This window comes from Eschrichtius robustus, chromosome 20, assembly GCF_028021215.1.
Source record: "Eschrichtius robustus isolate mEscRob2 chromosome 20, mEscRob2.pri, whole genome shotgun sequence".
NCBI classification, from domain to species: domain Eukaryota; kingdom Metazoa; phylum Chordata; class Mammalia; order Artiodactyla; family Eschrichtiidae; genus Eschrichtius; species Eschrichtius robustus.
In genome coordinates, this window is record NC_090843.1 from 14,225,413 (window position 1) to 14,237,193 (window position 11,781).

The following is an 11,781-nucleotide window of genomic DNA, read 5'->3' on the forward strand; positions in this document are numbered from 1 at the left end:
ATACATGAATATTTTTAGTCCCATCTGGTTTCCAAGCCATAGAAAGGAGACTGGATCCTAGCCCACTGGCAAGTTCTTGAAATCAAGTTTGTGTGTGTGTGTGGTGTGCTAACACCATCAATTTATTGGAGATCACCAAATTGTACCACATTTGGACATCTTGACAAGAGCACTGCATTCTGAGTAGCAATTCTAGGGTATCGGGGCTCCCAGCGTGCGGAGACTGGACTTGTCTTGATAAGTAGGATTAAGGCAGGGCAGCAAGGAGCTCTAAGTAAGAACTTAAGACAGGGCTCCAGAAAGGGAACCCTCCTACACTGTTGGTGGGAATGTAAACTGGTGCAGCCAGTATGGAAAACAGTATGGAGGTTCCTTAAAAAACTAAAAATAGAGTTGCCATATGATCCAGCAATCCCACTCCTGGGCATATATCTGGACAAAAACTCTAATTCAAAAAGACACATGCACCCCTATGTTCATAGCAGCACTATTCGCAATAGCCAAGACATGGAAACAACCTAAATGTCCATCGACAGATGAATGGATAAAGAAGATGTGGTACTTATGTACAATGGAACACTACTCAGCCATAAAAAAGAATGAAATAGGGGGTGAGAGGGATGTCCAAGAGGGAGGGTATATATGTATACATATAGCTGGTTCACTTCGTTGTGCAGCAGAAACTAATACAACATTGTAAAACAATTATACTTCAATTTAAAAAAAAAACTAAAAAAAAAAATGAAATAATGCCATTTGTAGCAACATGGATGGACCTAGAGATTATCTTACTAAGTGAAGTAAGTCAGAAAGAAAAAGACAAATAGTATATGACATCACTTATATGTGCAATCTAAAATATGACACAGGGACTTCCCTGGTGGCGCAGTGGATAAGACTCTGCACTCCCAGTACAGGGGGTCCGGGTTCGATCCCTGGTCAGGGAACTAGATCCCACTTGCATGCTGCAACTAAGAGTTCTCATGCCACAAGTAAGGAGCCTGCCTGCTGCAACTAAGGAGCACGCAAACTGCAACTAAGACCCAGCGCAACCAAATAAATAAATAAATAAAATAAAATATGACACAAAAGAACTTATTTACAAAACAGACTCACAGATATAGAGAATGAACTTGTGGTTGCCAAGGGGAAGGGGGAGTGGAGGAGGGATGGATTGGGAGTTTGGGATTAGCAGATGCAAACTATTATATGTAGAATGGATGAACAACAAGGTCCTACTGTGTAGCACAGGGAACTAAATTCAATATCCTGTGATAAACCATAATGGAAAAGAATATGAAAAAGAATATATATATATATATGTATAGCTGAATCACTTTGCTATACAGCAAAAATTAATACAGCATTATAAATCAACTATAATTCAATAAAATAAATTTTAAAAAGACAGGGCTCCAGATTTGGGGAGGAACAGGGGCATTGGGTAGGGGACCAAGGAGGACAGGTCACTAGTTCAAGGATGTGCCTGGGCTGGTATCCCGGCTGGGAGTCTCACGTCCATTCATATCTTTAAGTTGGCCACCTCCGCCCTGTTCTGATAGTGATGTGACCATTTGGCCACAGCGTGCATTAGGCTGCACCTGCACTGCCCAACTCTAAACCCAGAGTGCTGGCCTCCTGGGTGCATGAGAGGATCATGGGATTTAAAGGGTTACATGACTGGTAATAACCCTCCTCCTGCCTGTTGGGTCTTTTATCCCACCAGCTCACATACCTTCTCAAATAGTAATTAACCTCCCCACAGCCCCAAGTGGAAGCTAGAGACTTTAAACACAGTGTTCCTTGTTCAGCTGGGAGAAAAGAGGCAGGAGCACTTCTAAGTGTCTTGGCTGGAGGGCACGCACAGTGAGTCAGCGACATCTCCCAGGAGGGGAGTCTGGAGTCCTGTCCACAAGTGACATGTTTTACTTTAATCACCACCCCACCCAGCGCCTTCTTGTCGCTTCCTTCACAGCTCTGTGGTGTCTGTTACCACTCCTCCACCAGCTTGCCCTCTCCCAAAAATGTGTTGGAATTTTTCAACCATGAGATATTTTGCTTCCTTTGTTTTTCTTCTTTCCTCATAGGTTTGTAATCTTTTTATTTCTTTACTATCATTGTAATGAGGTCTCCTGAGACAGAGGAGAAAAACCCATATGGACAGTCTGCCATTATTAAAAATTAAATTTGAAAATTATACCACCGCTTTCAAAAAATTCAGGGAAAAAAAGGTAGGGGGAATCTCTTGTCTCTCCTCCCAACAAAACCACTATTATCCTCTGGTGTTTTGCTCATATGATTCTTTGCTATGCATGTTTTCAGAATGTGGTCATATTCTTGGTTTGCATAAAGTTTATATCCTTCCTTTTTCACTTGACATTTGCATCAGAAGCATTTCCCCTACATTTTGACATACTCTTTTTAATCATCGCTTTAAAGGGATTTCATCAGGGAGATTTACAAGAATACGCTTTAACCAGAATCCTATTGTTGGTCTCTGTTACCAAATATTTAAGGTGTCCCTGGTGTTCATAAGGGGTGTCAATACTCAGTTTTTTTTATAAACTAGAAGAAGGTATCACTTGAATGTTTTCAGTGAAATTTGATATATTATAAGGGTATATAAATTAATGGGGAATATAGATAACTAAAAAAAAAAACAGTGTTGGGGACAACTGAGTAGCCAACTGGAAGAAAAAAACCCTCAAATCCATATCTTGAACTAGGACATATTTCAAGATCACCAAATATTTAGATGTCCAAAAAAAAAAAACCCTAAGAAACTATAAAAATACTTGAAAAATCCACTGGAGAATTTTTTTATTATTTCATAAATGAAAATCTTGTCCAAGTATGAAACGAAGTCCAGCATCCATAAAATTTAAAAATGAATAAATATGATCATATAAAATCTAATTTCTTCATGGCAGAAACCTCTATACAAGCTGTCAAAAGAAAAATGACAAACAGTGAAATACATTTTCGATTTTGAATACAGAAAGGGCTAATTTCTCTAATATATTAAGAGTTTCTACAATTGGTAAGGGAACAAGCCAGTAACCTAGTGGAAAATGGTCAAAGACTATATAGAGCTATTCCACAGAAAAGGAAACAAAATATTCTTAAACATGTTAAAATGTTAAACATGTTAAATGTTTATGTTAAATGTTATGTTTATGTTAAATGTTATGTTATGTTAAATGTTAAATGTTATGTTTATGTTAAATGTTAACATGTTAAATGTTAAAATGTTAAACATGTTAAACATGTTAAAAATGTTCACTTTAAGAGCAATTCATTGGAAAACTACCTGGACAGTAACACTCTGTTTCTTCAGATTGAGAGGGACCAAAAATGCAGTTTAGCTTCATGGTCAAGATCCTAAACCCTAGCTTAGAGAACCTTGGTTTGAATCCCCATCCCACCATCTATGAGTTAGGTGGGTACGTTTACCATTTAACTCACTGATTTATCATGAGAAATGATGCCCTTTTGTGATATTGTGATTTATACATTTGGTCTTGGTCCTGTGGCTGGCACAGAGCTCCTAAAACCCTTGGAATTTCTGAAGTGAGGAGAGTGGTAAAGGCGTCTTTTGTTATGTTAATATGACCTATGGTTAGGGGCTGGTTGCCAGGAGACCCAACCATGTAATTAGAGAGTTAGAACTTTCAGTCCCACCTCCCCGACCTCCTGGGAGGGGGAGGGGCTGGAGATTGAGTTCAATCACCAATGGCCAATGATTTAATCAATCATGCCTGTGTGCTGAAGCCTCCATAAAAACCCAAAAGGAGAGGGTTCTGAGAGCTTCGGGGTTGGTGAACACACGGAGATTGGTGAGGGTAGCGCTCTGGGAGAGAGCACGGAAACTCCTTACCCTTTCCATGTACCTTGTTCCATGCATCTCTTCCATCTGTCTGTTCCTGAATTAAATCCTCTTGTAATAAACCGGTAATCTAGTAAGTAAAATGTTTCTCTGTGTTCTGTGAGCTGCTCTAGTAAATTAATTGAAACTAAGGAGGGGGTTGCTGGAGCCTCTGATCTGTAGCCAGTCAGTCAGAAGTACAGGCAATAACCTAGGCTTGTGATCAGCCTTTGAAGGGGGGTGTGGGCAGTCTTGTAGGACTGAGCCCTTAACCTGTGCAATCTGATGCTATCAGATAGATAGTGTAGAACTGAATTGAACTGTAGGATACCCAGCTGGTGTCAGAGCATTGCTTGGTGGTGTGGGGGGAAAACCCCTATCTACACATTGGAATTTGGGTGCAGAACCCTTTTGACTTTATAAGGGTATTTGTTGTACTGTTGACTGATTAGCAAAAGATTGGAAACAAGCTAATAAAGGATGGGTTAAATAAGTTAAGATATAACCAAGTTATGCACTGAGATGGGATGATAATTAAAGAAAACAAGGTGTGAAAAAGATTATGTATTATCAGTTTCCAAACTGTAATATTGGCTAGTCCCTAATATTGTCCCTAAGCGGGGGGCTGGGACAAGATTGGAGGGTGCCTTTTCACTGTGTATCCCTTTGTATTTTTTGATTTTTGAGTGAAATTTATTGCCCATTCACAGAAAACTAACGTTTCCGTTTTAAAAATTAAAAATAGAAGCTGCCAGCAGTAGGACTGACCTTTTTAAAAAATTTATTATTTTTGGCTACGTTGGGTCTTCGTTGCTGTGCGTGGGCTTTCTCTAGTTGTGGTGGGTGCTACTCTTCTTTGCGGTGCGCACACTTCTCATTGCAGTGGCTTCTCCTGTTGCAGAGCACGGGCTCTAGGTGCGCGGGCTTCAGTAGTTGTGGCACGTGGGTTCAGTAGTTGTGGCTCGCGGTCTCTAGGCGTGCAGGCTCAATAGTTGTGGCACACGGGCTTAGTTGCTCCGCGGCATGTGGGATCTTCCTGGACCAGGGATCGAACCAGTGTCCCCTGCATTGGCAGGTAGATTCTTAACCACTGCGCCACCAGGGGAGCATAGGACTGATCTTCAGGAAGACCCCCTTGCGTGGCTCCTTGTGGTCAGGTACATGTAAGGCAAAGAGCACCCCAGACTCTGGGGGCTTCCAAGAGTTCAGAGTGTGAGACCATTCCATCCAAACTCTTTGGAGGGCAGAGCTCAAAAGTTGTTGGGAAGTGGTGGGAAAATCTTCCCTTAATGAGGCTTCATGGTATTAGTCTCACTAATGGGCTGAGATGATCCTCATTGTCGTCCAAAAGACACCGGAGGGTGGGGGTGGGGGTGGGGGTGGGGGTGGGGGGGAGGGGCTGGAGGAGGAACTCACCAGGGTGGGCCAGGGAGGGGCTGGGGCCGGAAGCCTGCCCTCCTGGGGAAATGAGCAGGGGTAGCCAACCTGTGCCCAAGTGCCCAGCAGCCTCCTTCCAACCCTGTGGGAGAGCCACCCAGCAACTGTGGCAGAGATGGGCCCCTTTGGTGACTGACCCATTTTCTCAGTTAAAAAGAAGCACAGAAGCTTTTTGGGAAAGCTTGTTGGGATAAAAGAAAGACAGCAACTTGTCTCCAGTCATGTAAATTATAAAGAAGATGGGTCCTTATTTTTGTCCCTTTGCTGGAGAAACAGGGCACATGCTTAAATAATATCATGATGAGCAGCTTTCTACTTAGTGCTTTCCCACATCCTATATTATTGGTTTTTTTGAATCAGATTCTGAGAAGTGAGATTATGGTAAAGCTATGGACATTTTATATATGACATTGTCAAAGAGTTACATCCAATTTATATATTTCCAGCTGTGTAAAAGACAGAGTTCTTCCACATGAAGACTTGTGCATGAAAGTTCATAATCACCAAAGAGTGGAAACATCCCAAATGCCCATGATGAATAGATAGACAAAAATGAGGTCTATTCATACAATAGAATATTATTCATTAATGATTGTAATACTGACACATGCTATGACATGGATGAACTTTGAAAACATTATAGTGAGTAAAAGAAGCCAGTCACAAAAGACCACTTACTGTAAATCCATTTATTTGAAATGTCCACAATAAGCAAATCTAAAAAGGCAGAAAGTAGATTTGTGGTTGTCTACTGCTGAAGGAGAGAGGGGTGGGAAGTGACTTTTAGTGGGTTCAGTGTTTCTTTCTGGGATGATGAAAATGTTCTAAAATTAGATAGTGATATGGTTGTACAACTCTGTGAATACACTAAAAACCACTGGATTGTACACTTTAAAAGGATGAATTGCATGGCAAGTGAATTATACCTCAATAAGACTATCATAAAAAAAAAGCAGTGAGTTCTATGAAACTCTAACATGAAGTTATTCTTTATTGTTGTATTTTCCTGATTCAATTAATTATACATATTTTAACACTTGAATAATTAAAAAAATTTTTTATAGGGAAACCTTTATTTTTTTTAATTTTTAAAAATTTTTATTTTTTTAACGTCTTTATTAGAGTATAATTGCTCCACAGTGGTGTCAGTTTCTGCTTTACAACAAAGTGGAGCTATACATGTACCTATATCCCCATTAAATATTTTTGAATATTAAAAATTTTTCTTTGAACTATATGTGCAAGTACTTTGTCCATTAATTGTTTGGGTTCTTGGGGTTTTTTTCTTGTGAATTTGTCTACATAATAAAAATATTAAAACTTTCCTAATCACATTTGGGAACAGAGTACAGTCTGTTTCTTTTACTTTTGTGTTAATTTTTCTTGGGTCTGCATAAGTTTTAAAAATAATTTTATAGAGTTAAATTCATAATTTTTTCCTTTGTAGTCACTTATATTGTTTTTAGGCTTGGGAAGTTATTCTCTGAAGGAAATAATAAAGAAAAGTAAATGAATCAGAAATAAGTTTGAATTGATAAACAAATTGAAGGGCTGATTCTTTGAACTATTAAAACCATCTGATGATCTAAGTAGACAAAAAAAAGGGGGAACCCTCACAATAGCTACAATTAGAAATGAGGAAGAGAATATAATATCAGATGGGAAGAAACCCCTTAAAAATTAAAACATATGATGTTCAACTCAATTCTAGTAAATCTGCAATTCTTGATGAAGTGGAAAATTTTTCAAGAGAACTATAAATGACCATAATTGATCCATGAAAAAGTAGTGTATCAGAATAAGCAAACAGGTACGGAAGAAACTGAATATGTATGTCATTAGAGAAAAAAAATAAATTCCAAGAAAGTCTCTGAGTTCAGAGAATTTGCCAGTCCATACTGTCAGCTTTTAGGAAAAGAAAGGCTGGTGGGCATGCAGTGAGACTGAGTCTCATTTTTCTGAAAAAAGGCTGTACCTAGAAAGAGTTCATGCCCTTTGACCTCAAGGTAATCCCAGTTCTAGGACTCAGTCTAATAAAATGACCGGGGAGTCATGAGCAAGTGTATTTTTTTTAATATATAAAATTATTTATTTATTTATTTTTGGCTGCATTGGGTCCTCTTTGCTGAGCGCAGCCTTTCTGTAGTTGCGGCGAGCGGGGGTTACTCTTCGTTGTGGTGCACGGGCTTCTCATTGCAGTGGCTTTTCTTGTTGAGGAGCATGGGCTCTAAGCGTGCGAGCTTCAGTAGTTATGGCACGCAGGCTCAGTAGTTGTGGCATGCAGGCCCAGTTGCTCTGCGGCATGTGGGAACTTCCTGGACCAGGGCTCGAACCTGTGTCCCCTGCATTGGCAGGCGGATTCTTAACCACTGTGCCACCAGGGAAGCCCAGCAAGCGTGTTCTTTATAGATGTAAACTAGTGAAAAATTGGAAACAACCTAAATATTCATCACTATTGGAATGGGCAATAAATCAAGTATATTTACAGGATAAAATACTATATAGTCACTTATAATAATAATATTTAATGATATGGAAACAGTCTCATGATAGGTGAAAAATCTGGATGTAAAATTGTTTTTACAGTATGATAACAACTTGGTTTAAATTTTTTTATGTTTATGCATAAAAACACAAGCTGGATCAAAATATTAATAGTGATTTTATCTAAATATTAAAAATTTTCTCCTTTGTACTTCTCTGATTTTCCAAATCTTCTACATTGAACATGTATTACTTTTATAATCAGAAAAATATTATTTAAAATACATAAATTTGCACAGAATCAGCAGTAAAAGGAAATATACAATGGTTATCTTTGAGTGATAGATAATAAGTCATTTTAAATTTCTCCTTTATAGTGTTTACCATTTTCCAAATTTTATAATGAGCAATTTTTCCTTTTTTTATAATAAAATTTAAAAAAACAATCAGTCTCCATAGGCTAGATAACCTTTTAAGTATATTTTTAAGGTTCTCATAATTACTTTTAAGAGAATGTTAAATACACATGGTAAATATCACATTGTACATATTATTTTGTAATTTATTTTCCCTTAATGTATTATGACCATTTTTAATGAACATTTTAATGCTTTTAAATATTCATCTAAGATGTAATTTTTAATGGCTTTGTATTTTCTCATTATAGCTTTTACCAGACTTTGATTTTCTAATTCAAACTCTGCTTCAATGAACATTCTTATTCATAAATCTTTCTCGGATAGTCCTCCAGTTTAAGTTCTCCTCAGTCTCCTGAATGAGGGTAGCCCAGCCTCTGATTTCTCTCCAGAGCAACAGGACACTTATCCCCTCCCCAGGTGGGCAGTCCAGATCAGTGCCCCCCCAACTTGAATGTGCATTTGAGTCACCTGGGCATCTTTTTTTGAACTGCAGGTTCTGATTCAGTATGTCTTGGGTGACACCCAGCACTTTTTTCTTTTCTTTTTTTTTTTTAATAAATTTATTTTTTTATTTATACTATTTATTTTTTTGTCTGCACTGGGTCTTCACTGCTGAGCACAGGCTCTCTCCAGTTGCAGTGAGCGGGGACCACTCTTCGTTGCAGTGCACAGGCTTCTCACTGTGGTGGCTTCTCTTGTTGCCGAGCACAGCCCCTAGGCGCGCGGGCTTCAGTAGTTGTGGCACGCGGGCTCAGTAGTTGTGGCTCATGGGCTCTAGAGCGCAGGCTCAGTAGTTGTGACGCATGGGCTTAGTTGCTCCACAACATGTGGGATCTTCCCGGACCAGGGCCCGAACCCGTGTCCCCTACATTGGCAGGTGGACTCTCAACCACTGCGCCACCAGGGAAGTCCCCCAGCACTTTTTTGTAGTGGGCTTCCCCTGAGGTCCATGCTGTGGTTCTGCAGACCACACTCTGAGGAGCAGGTTCAAAGCCAGTGTATCTTCTGCCAATTCAAATGACTCAGAAAGTCTTCTTCCTGTCTCAAGGTCTGTCTCAATAGAATTCTAATCCCAACTCCACCACACTGGTCATGGCTCCTCCCTGCAAAACCATGTGGAAGAATTTTAATTCACCTGAAAGCGATCTCTTACCAGTGATTTTAAGGCAGCTGATGTGTTCCTCTGAGTTTTCTTTCTCAGCTTTTCATTCTGCATGGGGCACGGCTTGAAGTGCCTCAGCATCTTGATTTCTTTCTCCTTTGTCCTTTTTACAGTATAGCACCCAGAACTGAAAGTATTGCTTATGGCGTAGGCTGATGGGCTGCGGGTAGAGGGCGACCATCATGACCCTCATCCCCAATAGAATCCTGCTGTGAATTCAGCTAAGAGCCCATGACACTGGAATGACTCATGATGAGCCCACTGTCAGCTAAGAGCCTGAAGTCATTTCCACAGGGGGTGTTGTTGGTTCCCATCTCCCTCAGCTTCTACTTGAGCAATTGAATCTGAATCTAAGTGACCCAAGGGATCCCTGTTAAGCTCCAGTTTTCTCACTTGAATTTGGCATAGGGCTGTCCTTGTCTCAGAGAAAAATGCTATGACCACAGGAAGGGGGCGATGTTGACTCAGGGATCCCACCACCATTTGGACCAATACAAAGGTGTTGCCGGTATTTGCAAATTACTGTAAACCTTTATTGGCTTCATTTAGGAATCTTGCCATTGACAATCACATTTCTGAAGAAGGAATCTATAGCAATTGATGGTAATGCAGAAGTTTTTATTTTTAGTTTATTGAAGTAATCTTTCTCCTAACTAACCATTTCCTTTCCCCTGCCCATTTATCCAGTATGGGGTGAAATAATTTGTATTAGTAATATGTAATATTACTAACATATGAAATATGATTTTATACTCTTCGTGGAAAATTCAGAAAATATCAAAGTTAAAGAGGAAAATAAAAATCCCATATGATGCCATCATCTAGTTGATGATGTCATGTAGTTGATACACCCTTGTTGGTGTATGTCATTGGTTGGTGTATGTCATCCTTTCATTCTTTTTTATTTGCTTTTTTTTTTTTTTGGCTGCGCCACACAGCATGTGGGATCTTAGTTCCCCAAGCAGGGAATGAACCCGTGCACCTGTATCAGGAGCATGGAGTCCTAACCACTGGACCGCCAGGGAAGTCCCTGCATGTTTTTAATCTTACTAAAAAGCCAATATTTTAAACTTTTATTACATGAGTAACAGATGTTCATTATAGAAAAAAGTGGAAAATATAAATATGCAAAAGAAGAAGAAATAGAAATCCTATTATCTAGAAATGACTTCTTGTTACATTTGGGTGTGTTTCTTTTAAGATGTTTGAATCTGCATATATATTTTATTTTTGTTAATATATTTATACAGTAATACTATATTATAAAGGTTTTTTTCACTTGACAGCATGTTGGAAGCATTTTCCCACATAAAGAAATACATATATTAATAATACTTAGGGACTTCCCCAGTGGCGCAGTGGTTAAGAATCTGCCTGCCAATGTAGGGGACACAGGTTCGAGCCCTGGTCTGGGAGGATCCCACATGCTGCGGAGCAGCTAAGCCCGTGAGCCACAACTACTGAGCCTGCGCTCTAGAGCCCGTGAGCCACAACTACTGAGCCTGTGTGCCACAACCACTGAAGCCCTCGTCCCTAGAGCCCGTGCTCCGCAACAAGAGAAGCCACCGCAATGAGAAGCCCGCTCACCGCAACAAAGAGTAGCCCCCACTCGCAACAACTTGAGAAAGCCCGCGCACAGCAACAAAGACCCAACACAGCCAAAAATAAATTTAAAAAATTTTTTATATAAAAAATAATGTTTAATATTTATGCATTATAGGTATGCTATGTATCTAATATTTTAAAAATATATTTCTACAATATTATTTTAATGGCTGAATGTATTCCATAATATCAATGTACCATAATTTATTTAACTGTCCCTCTATGGTTCAATATTAAGACAGTTTGTTATTTCTTGCTGGGATATAAAGTTTTTATTCGAAACAGAATCACTCGCTAGGTCATGTGTTCTCAACTTCTTTCTTTTTTTTAAAAAAAGTTTTTATTTATTTACTTTTGGCTGTGTTGGGTCTTCGTTTCTGTGCGAGGGCTTTCTCTAGTTGTGGCGAGCGGGGCCCACTCTTCATCGCGGTGCGCAGGCCTCTCACTGTCGCGGCCTCTCTTGTTGCGGAGCACAGGCTCCAGATGCGCAGGCTCAGTAGTTGTGGCTCATGGGCCCAGTTGCTCCGCGGCATGTGGGATCTTCCCAGACCAGGGCTCGAACCCGTGTCCCCTGCATTGGCAGGCAGATTCTCAACCACTGCGCCACCAGGGAAGCCCCTCAACTTCTTTCTTAATATGTACTACTTGGTGATGCTTAACTCAATGTTCTTAAATAGTTTTTATTTATTTATTTTTAATATTTATGTATTTATCTGGCTGCACTGGGTCTTAGTTGCGGCATGCGGGATCTTTGTTGCGATGTGTGGGCTCCTTAGTTGCAGCAGGTGGGATCTTTTTAGTTGTGGCGT